Raw genomic sequence first — 15381 nt, forward strand, 5'->3', positions numbered from 1 at the left:
CCCCACTCCACCTTCCAATTAAAAGTCGACTTGCCTGTAATATCAGCAATGACTTTCAAAAATCCTGATCAATTTCAACTGTGCAACTCAGAGGAATGGGTCTTTAGCACTAGCACAAAGAGATAGGCCAGAATACAAGAGCAAGTACTGTGGTTTTTAAATTTCCAGAGCTTAGCATTTCCAAAGAAAATGGACTCACTGAGAACGTTCCCTGCTCCTTTTTTCTACACATTTGCCATGCAAATTCACCGCTAACGTTCTATTCTTTTCACTGGGTGGAATTAGTATTCTTCTGCTGCGTTCTTTCACTTGTGATAATTACACACCGCAGTGAGCATTCTACTGTCCCTCGCAAAGGGTTATTCACTGTCCAGTTATTTCAGCCATGGATTTTAATAACACCCACACATTTAAAAGCTATCCACTGTCATACCCTGTTAATCAGGGTATTCTGGCCGTTTTTATTTGCTTCACACTTGGTGTAACCTGTTATTAAAACTCCGTTGATGCAAATGAAAACATCAACAGAGATGAGATTTGATTCAGTGCATGCATCTAAGTCTGATGTGTTTGCACCATATACACCAAACTACTAGCTGCTGGGAATTTTTTTTCATTTAGGTAGGTTGTCACGGCTGTCGCTGTCGTCTCTGTATTTCCACATTCTGTCTCACCTATACCAAGTAGGCTGTGTGACCCTGTGGTGAAGAGAGGTCTACCTGTGGAATGAAGACCCGCCTACTTCCTGGTTTCTGTGGAGCTCTGTCAGGCTGACTTCAGTCCCACCCATTGGTCCCAACTGTTCCAGCTCGACCAATGGCTCGTCACCACCTCACCATTACCTCCTTCTCTTAAGGAGAGCCCAGCAGTTGCTCTGGGCAGCTTGTCACAGCCAGTTGACTTGTGTGCCTCATGTGTTGATTGTGTGCCATATTAGTGAAGGAAGTACTTTGTTAGTTAGCCTCTGCAGTTGTGTTTAGTGGAGCGATTCACTTAAGTTTGTCATAGCCTGTTTGTGGTTATGTTTAGTAGCCAGTGTCATAGTACCTTTTGGGTGTTTGATTTTCGTGTGAACTTACCAGCATGTGGCTGGCAAAAGGGTGGAAATAGGGCCAGAGTCCACACTGACCACCACACTTGGTGTTAGTGTGTTTGTGTTAGTTTTCATTAGGTATGGTGGGTGCTGTGCTCTTTGTATTTCTTAGTAAGAATCTACCTTGTTTAAATATATAGTTAGGCACAGTCCTCCTTTTGAGGACCTCTTTTATTTAACTTGGTTTGTTATTTTCACAGCACCCTCATCCACCCTCTTTTGTTTGTTTATTACCTGCCTGCACCTCTGGTTACCAATAAAAGTTACCTTTTTAACAACACCAGTTTATGCCTATATGTTTATGGCCCCCACACCCCTAGACAACAGGGGGTCGTAACAAGGTAGGTAGGTTTATTGTCACAATAATCATAAAGTTGTAGAGTGAAATTGTGTTTTGTAACTCCCTTCTGCTACATAGCAGACAGTAAAAATTAATAAAGAATCAATTGTGAAAAATGGTAAACATAAATAAACTATAATCAGTGGAGCAGTGCTGAAGATGAACTAGAGTTTAAGAGTCTGATAGCTGCTCTGCAGTCTGGTGGTGCGGCAGCAGAAACTTCGATATCTCTTCCTAGAAGACCAGGCTGTGGCTGGGTGGGTACTGTCCTTTAGTATCCTTTGGGCTCTGCGTAGACACCTCACCTCACCGATATCACTGATACTCGGGAGATGGGTACCAATGATCTTCTGAGCAGTTTTAATCACCCGCTGCAGAGCCCTCCGGTCCTGGGCCGTGCACATCCCATGCCAGTTAGTGATGTTTCCAGTCAGGATGCTTTCTATTGCTCCTCTGTAAAAGCTGACAAGAACTTGTTTTTGTTTGGCCTTCTTAAGCTTCCTCAATAAATACAGTCGTTTCTGAACTTTCTTCCCCACGTTCATACAGCAAACCCTGCAGCCTCTGTGATTTTAGGGAGGAGATCTTAATTAATTAAGGGGACACTTTCTTAGATTAGCCCGTCTGTAGGCTATAATTGAATGTGTTTTCACATATTGTCTCACTGCTACATCCGATTGTGAAGTCTAATATAATTTCCCACCGCATGCATAATAGGCGGCAGACGTGTGTGATGTTGCTGCCTTGCAAAGTTAAGTTTCTCTCATAAATGTGTGACTATAATGTCAGTGAATATTCAAGTTTTTTACTTGTAGATTAATCTGGGAAATGACATTGTTATTTTCCGCTGCCCGCCAACCAGGAAGCAAGTGATACAGTGTTACTTTGAGTGTGTTACTTTTGTGTTGCCAAAATGCTGGATGGTTGTGCTATCGGATGCACTAATCGACAAGCAGACAAGCCTGAGCTGTGTTTGGTGAGGGATTCCCTACAAGGTAAACACAAACATTGCCGCAGTCGAGCGCTGGCAGGGACCTGGCTGTTTTTAACAACGGAAATACGGCAGCAGGTGCTGTTTATGGATTGCAAGTTTGTGTCCATATCTATCTAGCTTTTGCGGCGTCTCTATAAGGGAGTCCGGTGTGAGCCGCTATCTTGGTCTGTTGTTTTGTCCTCCAGTGGCCTGTACTACCAAGCGAGCTAACTGGCTTATCCTGGTAACTTCAGGAGTAACTTTGTGACGTCGGGTGTAACTTCCTGATTAACCCGTACTACAAAAGGTGGATAGGTGTTAACCGAGGTCTGTTGCCATGGCAATTTATGCTGCATCTCTAAACTGCTCCAAGCAGGTTCTGATCCTGGTTAACTCGAGGTTACCCTGCACGTGGACTACACACCACATCTGTACCCAGTGTTAATGATGAGAAGTAGACTATTAATACACACCACTTGATAAAATCTATTTAGGTTTCATCCTGATTTGTTTCACTGCGATTGCAGCTGAAATTAAGTTATTTATGTTCATACAGGGAGCCCTGCAGCCTCTTTGATTGTAGAGAGGAAATCTTAATTAATTAACGGGACAGGTCCTTAGATGTAGCCCACCTGTTGGCTATAATTGAATTCACATATTTAGATTGACTATTTTACATTGGCATATCCAAAAATAGGGAGCCAGGTTGGGGGTTAATAAATTGAGAAAGAAAATCCTAGATGAAAGGGTCAAGTTTACAAGAACAAAAAGTTGGAAATTCCCTGAAATTAAAGTCACAAAATTCACAGCAGACGTGTGTGTGTGATGTTGCAGCCTTGCAAAGTGAAGTTTCTCTCATAAATGTGTGACTATAATGTCAGAGAATATTCAAGTTTTTTTACTTGTAGATTAATCATGGAAATTAAGTTTTATTTCTGATTATTATTCCTCTCCGCTGGCTCTTTTATTTCTATTACAATGGACCTGGTGCAGCTGTACCTTTACGGGAGTTAGCCTAATTATCTTCCCAGTGTTCTTGGGCTCTTCTTTTATGTGTAATATGATTAAGATGTAAAGGTACAACTGCACATAAGGTCCACTGTAATAGAAGAAAAAGGAGGCAGCGGAGAGGGGGAATAATCCGAGACAGAATTTCATTTCCAAGATTAATCTAAAGTAAAAAACTTGAATATTCTCTGACATTATAGTCACACATGAGAGAAACTTCACTTTGCAAGGCTGCAACATCACACACATATGTCTGCCGTTTAGGCAATTATGCATGCATTGGAGAGTTATATTAAACTTTGCAATCGGATTTAGCAGTGAGGAAATAATAATAATAATAATATTCGGCGTATTCAGAAGAAAACACCAGAGTGATTATCAATTTTGTATGACATTAATTTCAGGGAATTTCCGATTTTTCTTCTTGTAGGCTAAATTTCACACTTTCATCTGGGATTTTTTTTTATCGGTTAATAACCCCGACCCTGGCTCCCTATTTTTTGGACACATAAAAATCTAAATATGTGAAAACACTTCAATTATAGACTACAGATGGGCTACATCTAAGAAACTATCCCGTTAATTAATTAAGATTCCTCTCTGAAATCCCTGCAGGGCTCGCAGTCGGAACGTAATGCTGTTGTGTTCAGAACTTCATTGCAACCGCAGTGGAGCAAATCAGGATGAAATCTATCTAACATATTTTATGAAGTGGTGTGTAATAATTTCCTACTTCTCATCATTAACACTGGGTACAGATGTGGTGTGTAGTCTACGTGCAGGGTAACCACGAGATAACCACAAACAAAACCTGCTCGGAGCAGTTTAGAGATGCAGCGTAAATTGCCATGGCAACAGACCTCGGGTTAACCGGGAAGTTACACCCGACGTCACAAAGTTACTCCTGAAGTTACCTGGATAAGCCAGTTACTCCGCTTTGTAGTACAGGCCACTGGTTAATTGTAAAAAACAAAATCAGTTATTGCAGGTTTGAACATAGGCTTGTCAGGATTAACTGCATTTCCTGCATAATTCCTCAGAGAGAACCTAACATGATTTTAATAGATTGTAAACTTTAGTAAACCTTTCAGTCTTGTCAAATAATAATCAATATCTCTTATGAGAGCTCTAGTTCTCAACTTTTGGGACTAATTTCACAGATTGTTATTTATGTGGCAGAAATGTTCATAGTTTAGCATTGCACAAATTGAGGGCTAATAATGGGTGATAATGAACAAATGGCTTTATCCTGTATTGTGGTAAAAGTTTGACCTTGTCCAAAACAGACACGACATGCAGGAATACATTTTCTAATCTGAAAGGGATCACAGGATTAGACCAGAAGATAATTAGACCAAAACCAACATGTGCTTAACATGGACAGAGCCATTATATGAATGCTTCAGTTCATTGTGTTATATTTTAGTATTTGCATTGTATTCTTCCACGCTTGTGAGTGTGTTTTGTGTCAGAGACATTATGTACTAACACTGTGCCATTGTGCACTTCCACAGAGTTTGGTTTCACACAGTTTCACACACCACAATAAGGCTACAGAGAGGTGAAGTGGCTGTGCAGCTGCTTGTGAAAAGGAGGAGGAGATCCTGTTAGTCTCTGCTCCGGATGATGAGCTGAAATCACAGAGGAGAGAACAAACAACCCTGGCGGCTGCCTCCAAAGCCACGATCTGAGCATGAAGCAGGTTGGCGCTTCATCTGCATCTCAATGAGGAATTTGATCACAGCTCAGGATTCAGAGGCAACGGCACAATGTGAGGCTACCAGGGCCGCTGCTTTCAGATATGAAAATACATCTGGGAGACAAATTAAAGACAGAGGGGGAAGAGAGACGTGTGAAGTTCAAATGCAGCGTGTTCGCTGTGTTTGATTCATACTCTGCAGAGTTTCTCCCTCTAGGTTGGTTTGTTTTTCCAGATGATGATGACATTCAAACAAAAAAAGTGCTGACATATTTCCACCTTTTTATGTGATAAACTTGTTAGCAAACAGTTGCCTATTTACACATGCACCAAACATGGAGAAACATTTGGATTCTCCTTTAAGGTGTGTTTCGGCCAGCTGTCACAAGATGATAATTCTCTGTGGGCTTGTAACTATGAGACACCCACTCACATCACACATCATCATTCGATCCATTGTTAATGTATAAATAATTATTATAGCAGCTTTAAGTTTGTCTAACTTATTTTCTTAGATTGACTCAGTGGGCTTTGCATTAGTACAGCTAATAAACAGATTTAACAAACTATTCGGTTCTAGTTCAGTTTACTTACAACCTGGAGTGATACAGTTGTTTCATGGAGTCTAGGTCTGGGCGATATGGGCAAAAACATTATCACAATAAAAAATTTATTGTTTCTTTATTTCTTTTTAAGTTTAAAGGCTGATTTTTTCTCCTGAGTGAGAGTCGAAGAACCCAGATGGTTAATTGTGGTTTTAAACTTTTCTTCATGGTCAGAACATTACAATACATTATTGAACATTTGTCATCTTGTTATTGAGGAAAATTAAACCGCGAAAAATTATCCATTATTGTTTTATTGCCCAGCTCTAATAGAGTCTGCTTTTCGCACTTGAGATGTGTTTTGACATTGTCATTCAGCACACCATCAAGCAGCTGAAATGAGTGATTGGTGATTGGTCACTGATCTGAATTTTAGGATGGCATAAGCCTTTAAGCTTTCAACAAGTAGAGAAGTAGAGAAGCCAGACATGGAAGAAAAAGGTGTGTGCTTCATAAACAACACACTCACACACACATTCTTACTGCACCAGCCATCGCAGCGGGGAGTCGGTGAGTCATCCCTGTTTTATACGGGCAGTGCATCAATCACCTTCTCCTGATGGGAGCAGATGGCGCGTGGCGGCTCAACCAGCGTGGAGAGGTGTGGTGGTGTGTGTCTGAGGGGAGTCGGTGCTGAGAGTGCCAGCCAGCGAGGGAGAGCAGTTAGATGAAGACAGATGCAAACAGCAGCGCAGAGGCCGCCGGAGAGCAGCCGCCCACAGACGACAGTGCTCAGTGTTTGGTGTTGATCTGGTGCCAGAGAACCAGCTGTGCTGCAGGTGCAACTATAGAAGAAGACAACGAGACAGAAGAGGGGAGAAGAAGTGTGGGAGGGCAGTGCTTTGATCTGAGGAATGTGTGACTCGTCGGGTGCCAGGCATGCTTGCCAACCCTCCTGATTTTCCCGGGAGATTTTTTCATTGCCTTCTACTGGTTTCCTCCAGGAGTCACAGTTCTCCCGTATTTCAATTTATGACAAATGTTCTTGTCCTTTTCAGTAACACAACCTGTTTCTGGCACTGTACGAGCGCATAAGCCCTACAAAAACTTACTCTCTCTAGTGTTTCCACCTGGACAACAATACAGCCATACCACTTGTCATTTCCTAGCATGCATGTGACGCAGAAGAGGGGTCATGCCCCTCTCCACAAATTCCTTTTTTCTGAGAAAATTGGACAACACATGACAGCCTGTCAACACTTATCTGTTGAGGAAGATCATGTGATTTGATCGAAATCTCCAGATGCGTTTTTGAGTTGCTGTTTCCAAGAACAAGCATGCACCCACACCCACTCCAGCAGCACCTTCACCCACCCACCCTTAGTTCTAACACAAATATGAGCAATTTACGAGCAAAGAAGCTTTTGGCCATTAGCTTTATAGTGACACAGATGGAGTCCCTAACAACCATTTCCAAATTCTGTGTTGTAGACTCATTCAGGCCATGCTAGTCTACATATTCAATTACTCAGTATGATTACAAAGCACAAAAGGTCAAGTCATTCTTTTTTAATCTTTCAGATTATACTGTCACAGTTATGTTCCTCCTATTAACTTAACACAAGGAGAGAAAAAAATTGCCCTTCAATAATTGAGTTATTAGAGAATCAGAAGGAGCTTTATTGCCAAGTAGTGTTTTAAACATACAAGGAATTTGCTTTGGTGTTAAGGTGCTACACGCAGACAGACATACAGCTGACATAAACAGATGTAGAAATATATAAATATGTAATAGACAAACGCAAGTTATATAAGAATAACAGAATAATAGAGAAAAATAATACAAAAATAATAATAAAAATAACAATGGAACAATAACAATTTACAATTAACAACAAATATGTGCAATGTGCCAGGTTCGTATGACATGAAGTGATATTTACATGTGCAGAGACGATTGTATCATTTGAGGGGGGGGAATGTCAGTGGGGGGCCCGGGCCTTGTTGACGAGGCTAGCTGCAGACGGGTAGAAGCTGTTTTTGTGGCTAGAGGTTTTGGTCCTGATGGACCGCAGCCTCCTGCCAGAGGGGAGAGTCTGAAACAGTTTGTAGCCGGGATGGAAGGCGTCAGCTGCAATCTTTCCTGCTCACCTCAGAGTCCTGGAGGCAGGCAGGTCCTGAAGTGATGGAATATTGCAGTCAATCACCTTCTCTGCAGAGCGAATGATACGCTGCAGCCTGCCCTTGTCCCTGGCAGTGGCAGCAGCGTACCAGATAATGATGATGGAGGAGGTGAGGATGGACTCAATGATGGCGGTGTAGAAGTGCACCATCATTGTCTTTGGCAGGCTGAACTTCTTCAGCTGCCGTAGGAAGTACATCCTCTGCTGGGCCTTCTTGGGGTCCTGGGAGATGATGGTGCCCAGGAAGCAGAAGGAGTCCACAGTGGCGACGAGGGAGTCACTCAGGATGATGGGGGAGGGTGCGGCTGGGCTCTTCCTGAAGTCCACGACCATCTCCACTGTATTCAGAGCATTGAGCTCCAGACTGTTCTGGCCGCACCAGGTCACCAGATGGTCGATCTCCCACCTGTAGGCGGACTCATCCCCACCAGAGATAATAATAATAACCTATATTTATATTGCGCCTTTCATGAGACCTAAGGACGCTTTACACATAATTGCAGAGACAGAGCAACAGAAAGTCATTCAAGGTTGAATACCTTTGTAAAGAGGTGGGTTTTTAGGAGTCTGGTGTGGGGGACAGAGAGCAGACCCTGAGACCAGGTTCCGTGAGGGGGAGTAGGGGTGGAGAAGGTCCAGTTGGTACTGGGGGGCAGTGGCATAGAGAGATTTATAGGTGAGGAGTAGGATTTTGTAGGTGATGCGGAATTTGACCGGGAGCTAGTGAAGCTGAGTGAGGATTGGGGTGATGTGCTGCCACGACCTAGTGTGTGTGAGAACCCTGGCAGCCGAGTTCTGGACATATTGCAGCCTGTCTAGGACCTTGCTGGGTACCCCATACAGGACACCAATACAGTAGTCCAGGCGGGAGGTGATGAAAGCATGGATGAGAGACTCTGCCACAGAGTCTGAGAGTGATGGTCAAAGTCTGGAGATGTTTTTGAGGTGGTAGAAAGCAGTTTTGGTGATAAGTTTGACATGTGACTGGAAGGAAAGGGTGGAGTCCAAGATGACACCAAGGTTGCGGACTTCTTGGGATGGAGAGATGGAGCAACCATCCACTTTAAGGAGGAGATCATCTACCCTCAGGAGTACCGGCTTGGGAGCCACTACCATTAGCTACATTTGCTGCTGTTCAGCTTGAGTAGATTGGATGACATCCAGGTTTTTATTTCAGTCCGACAGTTAACAAGTGACAGAGGGGGAAGCTGAGTGGATGATTTGGTGCTGATATACAGCTGTGTGTCATCAGCATAACAGTGGAAACTGAGACCATGGTGACGTATTATCTGGCCGAGGGGGAGCATGTAAATGGTGAAAAGGAGGGGTCCAAGCACTGAGCCTTGAGGCACACCTTGTTTGACTTGGGCAAGGTGGGAGCTGGAGTCTCTAAAAGTGACAAACTGTTCTCTATTTGAGAAATATGACTGAAACCAGGAGAGTGCTGAACCAGTGAGGCCAACACATTCAGATATACACCTTTTAGGGACAGGTGTTGCGAATTAGCCACGGCTATAAACACTGTGATACAGGCATCGGATTGTTTTTTATGTAACAATCTATGTTTTTTGTATCTGTCCCATCATGAGGGTGAGTTGTGGGTAGAGGGTCAGGAGTAGGAGGCAGCAGTGTTTTGGCCTTGGAGAGAACTTCTTTATAAGACCTCACATGGTCTTTGAAGGCCTCTAGGTGGACAGTGAGGCCAGATTTTTTTATGAAGCTTCTCCAGCTGGCGACCAGCGGCCTTCATGGAGCGAAGTTCAGTAGTGAACCAGGGGGCAGGACAGGAGAAAGAGACAGTCCGGGTCTTGAGGGGATCAAAAGAGTCCAGGCTGAGAGACAAAGCTGTATTATAGTGGGCGACTAGGCCATCCACCCCGGGGTCCGGGGGTTCTGAGGCCAGGTAGGTCCCTACAGTGCTGGCTAGGGATGATGCATTAACAGACTTGATGTTCCTGAATGTGATGGTGCGTTTGAGTTGTTGCCTGGGCAGAAGGAACATAAAAAAGGATGGCACTGTGGTCAGATACAGCTAGGTTGATGCATTGCAGCTGGGAGGGAGTAGTACCAGTGTTGCACACCAGATCCAGTGTGTGACCTTTGGTGTGAGTGGGACCTTTGACGTGCTGAATGATGTTGAGGCAGTCCAACAGTGACAGGAATTCAGCAGCAAAGGGACAGCTGTTAAGAGTCCACATGGATCTAACAGCTCAGCCATGAAGATGGTGGAGTTTTTTTGGGGGGCGATAAACAAGGACCACTTGGAGCTGTGCAGACCCAGCCAATGTGAAACGAAGACACTCAAATCCTCATTTGAGTGATGTTAGGCACTGGAAGTTCTTTCACTGGGATGTCAGCTCGATGGATAACAGCCAGACCACCACCACGGCCCATAGAGCGAGGCTTCTGTATTTACACATAGCCTGGTGGGGTGGCTTGGTTAAGTGTCATGAAATCCTGCTGATTTTGCCAAGTTTCTATTAAGCAAAGAAAATCCATTTTCCTGTCAGTAACGATGTCATGTACGAGTAGTGCTTTGTTATTTAGGGAACGAGTGTTCAATAACATGAACATTGCAGTCCTGTTAGTAGGTGCTGAGGCAGGCAGTGTAGTAGGAGCAACATCAACACAGACCAGGGGCCTCAGATTGACAGAACGCACGTGTGGTTTGCTGTGATGACGTCGTCTCACTGCAACAGAGCGTCTGTCCGACAGTAGGAATAGCATGGTCCATGTACACAAACTGACGTCGGGAGCCAATATGTACATAGCAGGGGCGACGCAGGAGTTTGAGAGATTTGATGGTATCGAGACAATTTGGTATGATGTAACAGAAGAGGTTCAGGAGCTCCGGGGAGGAGTATTTAATTAGCGACATGATGGTACGAGGAAGCATCAGCTAGCTAGCTATCGAAGACAGGGCCCAGAGAGGATGCATCCAATGTTCAACCACATCAACAGCGCTGCAGTGAAGACGAGGCAGAATAGTCGATAATCCAGGTTTCGTGGCAGAGTTATCCAGTCGGTGGTACCGGAAATGATAATCCCAGATTGTTTGTCCGTGGTGGATCACTAGCCGGGGAGGTGCAGCTGTTGGTACAGGGAAAATAGCAGAGGGGAAAGAACGCAGCCTTGAGGGGAACCGGTGCTGATGGTCCTGGAGTAAGAAGCTGCATCCGAAAAGTCAAAAAAATCTCCTTTCCTAACCACCTTTCCTTGACCTCGATGGAAAACTTCATGAGATCAAGGAAAGATGTGAAGGAGAATCTGTAAGGACTTAGGAAAAGAGGACGGTGGGTCTAAGAGAAACCGACTGCTCTTTTCTAAGCGACGTAATTATGCGACAGCAGATTTTAGTGACCTGCCGTGATGAAACTACAATGTTCTGAAGATGGACTACAAAAAGCGCATCTCTGACACTGCGCCCCGTGTTGTTTTAATGCAGGCTATCTAAAGGTGGACAACACGGTGGAATATATTACTTAATAACCAAGATAGCAAAAAGGCAGATAAGGTAGCCTACCAGTCACTAAATAATGGACAGGGTTGTCACATTGAGAATGCTTGCTCACCCTCCTGCCCGCCCATAGGCGTATTTATCAACATGAATCCCAATTGTATGTAAATACAGTGTTTCCCACAGAATAACTGTGCCGAGAGAGAGAGAGAGAGAGAGAGAGAGAGAGAGAGACGAGGCAAGAGGAGATGCTGAGAGTATATATGCGCTGTGCAGCGCTGTGTCATCAAATACGATTTTACCCATTTTAAATAGTAACAAAATCAATCGAAAATCAGCCTTGATAATGTGGCCTCCACAAATAAATCAGTGTGTGGGAAACGCCTACTGTAGAGGTTGATCTTTGCCTTTATTAAGGCGAAGGTGTCAGCATCTGTGATTGAAGTAAAATTTATTTGCTGAAGGCTGCAGTACATAACGTGAGGCTACACGCTGCAACATTATCCTCACTTTGATCACGTTACAAGACAGCTCGCATGGGTCTCAGTTATTGTTGACAGTTTAAGATATATGCATATTAGCAAGTTATGGCATAAGAGAGAAAAGGGTTAATAGCCAATGGTAACTTACATGGTGATCAACCTCCTTTATCCGTCATGGTTGGTGATTTATTTATTTTTTTTCTAGAAAACACTTAATGGCTTATTTCAACAACCCAAAACATAAAATGTTGTTGAAACAGTATTAGATTACAAAAAAAAGAAAACAAACCAAAAGAAAGAAAACAAACCAAAAGAAAGAAGGTAATTGAGTCTTATTAAAGTATCATAATGTGCGTCTGTATTGCAAGGATATTGCTAAATGTGGTCTATGGATTTTATTGTTTGAGTTTGAGAACGTGCGCAGCTTTAAATGTTGCCGCCGTAAGGAATTGTGGGACGGCATTCTCTCCTTTCCTTTCGTAAAGGATGGTCAGGTGTACCCTATGCTAAAGGAGATTTGAAAGGAAGCATTGAGGCACCTTTCCTCAGCTTTTAGAGAATTCGAACAGCTCTTATCATGGCTGCCACTGAAATACTTCCGGGTCACTTCAGTCAGTTAGGAACCTTCCTAAGCAAAAAAGACTTTTCGAACGCAGTCAGAGACATATTTTCCCATCTTCACGTGCTGCTTCCTGTCTTCAGGAAGTCTGTGATCCACCTGCAGGTGGAGTCAGGCACGTTCAGCTGAGAGAGCTTGTCCTGCAGCAGGACCGGGATGATGATGTTGAAAGCAGAGCTGAAGTTCACAAACAGGATCCTGGCGTAGGTTCCTGGGGAGTCCAGGTGCCGGAGTGTAGTGTAGGGTGATGTTAACTGCATCATCTACAGACCTGTTGGCTCTGTAGGCGAACTGCAGGGGGTCCAGGAATGGGTCTATGATGGATTTAAGGTGGGACAACACAAGGCGCTCAAAAGACTTCATTACCACAGAGGTCAGGGCGACGTGTCTGTAGTCGTTTAGTCCTGTGGTCCTTGGTTTTTTGGGGACAGGGATAATGGTGGAGTCCAACGAAGGTTAAAATGAAGGGCAACTGGACTTGGTTGAAGCTACTGGAAGACGTTTCGTCCCTTATCCAAAGGACTTCTTCAGTTCTGACTGACTGGCAGGGAAACTCAGCTATTTAACCTCAGTGGGGTCGTTGGCCCGGGTCATCGATACCGCTGTTGCTGTGACGACAGTCGTTACAGTCGTTGAGACTACCTGTGGCCAAGACTGAACGACCATCGTTGGTATCTTCACCTGAGGCCAATAGGTTACGTTTGTTGAGTTTCCTGGGAAGTGATAAAAGGACAGCATTGTAAGTGGGGGATAAGTGGTGGCGTAGACCCCCTCCTCTGTTCAATGACGGCTTCTCAACCCTGGTGTAGATGGCTTCCTTGACACCTCTTTCAAACCATCCATCTTCTCTGTCTAAAATGTGCACCTGGTGGTCCTCAAACAAGTGTCCTCTGTCCTTCAGATGTAAGTAGACTGCAGAGTCTTGACCTGAGGAGTTGGCCCTTCTGTGTTGCGCCATGCGTTTGTGTAGTGGTTGTTTAGTCTCCCCAATATACAGGTCTGTGCATTCCTCACTGCATTGGACCGCATACACTAGATTGCTTTTCTTGTGTTTGGGTGTGCGGTCTTTGGGGTGTACCAGCATCTGTCTTAGTGTGTTCTTGGGTTTAAAAAACACAGGGATGTTGTGTTTGTTGAAAATCCTCCTGAGTTTCTCTGATACTCCAGACACGTATGGAATCACAATGTTGTTGCGTTTGACCTTCTTTTTCCTCCTCCCCTGTGGTTTTGTTCTTCTTGGATTTTGTAGCTGTCTTCACAAAAGCCCATTTAGGGTATCCACAGGCTGTAAGTGCCCCCTTCAGGTGGTTCTGTTCCTTCTCTTTGGCTTGGGCGCTTGTTGGTATGTTTTCCGCTCTGTGGTGCAGTGTTCTGACCCGGGCCAACGACCCCACTGAGGTTAAATAGCTGAGTTTCCCTGCCAGTCAGTCAGAACTGAAGAAGTCCTTTGGATAGTCCTTTCCAGTAGCTTCAACCAAGTCCAGTTGCCCTTCATTTTAACCTTCGTTGGATAACTATGACCTGGATGACTGAGAATCTTCATAGACATAATGGTGGAGGCTTTGAAGCAGGCTGGCACATGGCATGTCTCCAGTGAGGTGTTAAAAATGTCTGTGAACACCGGAGACAGTGCTTCAGGGTGGATGGGGAGACAGAGTCCGGCCCCGCTGCTTTGCGAGGTTTCTGCCTCCTGAACAGTCTGTTGACATCCCTCTCCAGGATGTTAAGAAAGGGGGAGGGGTGGGGGACGGGATGGTGGACTGTGGCCGATCAGTGGTATGACGGGGGATGGTGTCAGGTCTGTCCCATTGTCTTTCAAAGCGACAGTAAAACTGGTTCAGCTCGTTGGCAAGGCGTGAGTCGTTCATGGAGTGGGGGGATTTAAGTCTGTAGCTGGTGATCTGTCTGAATCCTCTCCAGAGAGAGAGCCCTTCACCAAAATGTCTAATAATTCCACTGATGAGGCGAGAAAAGTGGGAAATAAGTCAGCTGGAGTTGTTCCCCTGATGTTCATGAGCTCTTCTCTGGTAAAAGAGCTCCAGGAATCACAGCCGAAAACTGAGTTAACACACAAAAACAAAACAAAACAAAATAAAACAAAGTGCACCTAACTTCGAGGCAGCTATAGACAGCGCCATCTTGGATGGTCAATTACCAGATTTACCAGAGGCTTCAATTATTAATTATTAGAGTTTGTGTGTTGTGTGTTTTTGAGTTTATTTTGTCTTTTTGAGCGAGTGAGAGGTGCTTGGGGGGTTTTGGTTTGTGTCTGTCTGTGCTTCTCAAGTCTCTTATTTGTTGATTCCTTGTTCCTCAGTCAACGCTTAAACCAGAAGTTGTTCTGCTCCGGCCCTCCCAAAGCTCTTATTTGCGCTCCGAGAAGCGAGGATCAAGGAGCAATCTCTGAGGAGCTACGAGGGAGAATACACCATAGACAGTATATTACTGGGCGAAGCCACCCCACTGATTTGAATGGAGAGCAGTTAAGCCAGTTTTGGACCAATAAAATACTACTACAGGGCTACTTCCTTTTGGCACCAGCATCTACTGCGCATGATCGCGCAGCATAACCGTGGTTTAATGACGTAGAACAACGGCAGAAACATCGTAATTGTGGTAGCTGCATAGCTGCGCCAACCAAAAGTTTCATGGCTCAGTCTGACTTGGGTCGTTACTGTTTAATCAGCCCACCTACGAGGCTCACCTGCCAAACATCTGATTACTCTGATTTTTTGATTGCCGAGAGTTTATAATCTAAGCAATACGGTTACATCTCTCATGTGCGACGACGGGGTGTCACAGGGTTTTGAAGTCATTTTTGGGCTTACATGGATCCCTCCATGCAGGTTTTGGTTGGCTGCACTGTCCGATCTCTGGCTTACCCGCTTGGAATACACCAGTGCATCCTTCTTTTACTGACCGACACGCCCCCTTATTGGTTATATTGATTGGATGCTGCAGCTGATCGGAATTATCCAAAGC

General features: G+C 44.4%; 1 long non-coding RNA gene across 1 annotated transcript; it reads left to right on the forward strand.

The window, feature by feature from the left end:
* The first annotated feature begins 2353 nt into the window (after positions 1-2353).
* On the forward strand, positions 2354-5682 carry LOC123972847. The gene is made up of 2 exons (XR_006825485.1): positions 2354-2428; positions 4929-5682. It is a non-coding gene; the product is annotated as an uncharacterized LOC123972847 (long non-coding RNA).
* Positions 5683-15381: the final 9699 nt, after the last annotated feature.

The sequence above is a fragment of the Micropterus dolomieu genome, linkage group LG06, assembly GCF_021292245.1.
Source record: "Micropterus dolomieu isolate WLL.071019.BEF.003 ecotype Adirondacks linkage group LG06, ASM2129224v1, whole genome shotgun sequence".
NCBI lineage: Eukaryota > Metazoa > Chordata > Actinopteri > Centrarchiformes > Centrarchidae > Micropterus > Micropterus dolomieu.